Source organism: Galeopterus variegatus, unplaced genomic scaffold, assembly GCF_000696425.1.
Source record: "Galeopterus variegatus unplaced genomic scaffold, G_variegatus-3.0.2 Scaffold2637, whole genome shotgun sequence".
NCBI classification, from domain to species: domain Eukaryota; kingdom Metazoa; phylum Chordata; class Mammalia; order Dermoptera; family Cynocephalidae; genus Galeopterus; species Galeopterus variegatus.
Genome location: NW_007728748.1, coordinates 139,211 through 140,970, shown reverse-complemented (window position 1 = coordinate 140,970; position 1,760 = coordinate 139,211).

Here is a 1,760-nt window from a genome sequence, read left to right as displayed (position 1 = left end):
TATTTAATATGTCCATACCTGCCACTTTCATACTCAGAGGAGTATCCAAAATTACTCATATGGAATGCATGATTTTAAAAGTAATACTTTGAGGATAGGCTTGAGCTTTTGGCTTCTGGAAAGTTGTACGGAAAGAAATTTTTAAAAATACTATAATCTGACTTCTGGTCTTGAAGAGAGTATAGACTCATTTTTTCTTGCTCCTCCCTGATAAGTACTATTATAAATTCTGGATAAGTATAATTATACAGTAATTCAAGTGACATCAGCAGGAGAACTCTAAAAGTCAGGCAGAGGAAGGCAAACTGGCCAGGAACCCCCAAACTGGAGGAACAATGTAGTTGCAAGACATCTCTGATCCCTGCCCAGCAGAGGAAGGTGACCCATGCTTGGTGCTTTCAGACCCACAGCCTATCAACAGAAGGCAGCCCAGAGAGGCTCATTCCCACTCCAGAAAGCACTGAAGTCTTGCTTATAATACCAGGAGAGTGTGGCTGTGCTAGCAAGAGGAATATGTTAAGAATATATTAATGACAAACATTCAGGCCTGGGACTCTTCTTACCTGCCAAGAGGTGAACGACCAGGGGGAACTGGCAAAGGGGATTCCTCTACAAAAGCACCTGACTCAGGAAGTATTTTCATCACCACAGGCCAGAGACTTTCTTCTAGAGATATCAGGCAGCCTGGCATGGGGAAAAATCCTTTCTCCCTTTAATGTAGCCATCAAGGACCACTGGGAGCCCCAGCAGCATCAGATAAACCAAACGGCTCAAAATAACACTGCAAAGTTTCTGAAAGCTAAACTGCCATCGGAATCACAGCCAACAAACATAAGCCAGGCCCTGCATGCTAAACAAACACAGTGACCGTCTGTTAAAATAAAAGATTAAAATAAGTACCAGAGTCTCCTAACATAATAGACAAAATGTCCAGGATATAATCTAAAATCACCAGTCATACCATGAACCAAGAAAATCACTACTTGAATAAGACAGGATAGTCAACTGATGACAACGTTAAGATAAATCAGATGTTGAAATTATCTAACAAGGATTTTAAAATAGTAAAAATGCTTCAACAAATAATTACAAATTGTCTTGACAAACCAAAATAGAAAAGCTCAGCAAAGAAACAGAAGTTAACGAAAGAACCATTATGGTATGTACACTGTGTCTCATTTTTTAAAAAAGGAAATAAATGGCAATTTTGTAACCGAAAAGTAACTAACCAAAATTTAAAAAACTTACCAGTGATAGGTGATTTTAGATTGTATCCTGGACATTTTGTATATTGTTATTAGGTTTCATTTTCAGAAGTTTAATACGGTGTGTCTTGGCATGGACTTCTTCGAGTTTATCTTGTTTGGTGTTCCCTCAGCTTCTTGAATCTGCACATATCCTTTGCCAAATGTGGGATCAAAAGTAGAGTCAAAGTGACAGAAGATAGAATCAATGAACTTGAGGACAGATAGTAGAATTTGCTATTCTATACAACAGAGAGAAAATAGACTTAAAAAACCAAACCCAGAGCCTTAGGGACCTGTGGGATAATAGCAGAAGAGCCAACATTTATGTATTCAGAGTGCTACGTGTAGAATAGGAAAAACAATGAAGCTGGAAACATCTCAAATTTGGCAAAACCTAAAAAATAAAATCAAAAGCTGCCAGAGAGAAATAACGCATTGCTATAGGAGGTATACAATTTGAATGACAACAGATGTCTCATTAGAAACCATGGGAGCCAGAAAGAGGTGGCACTT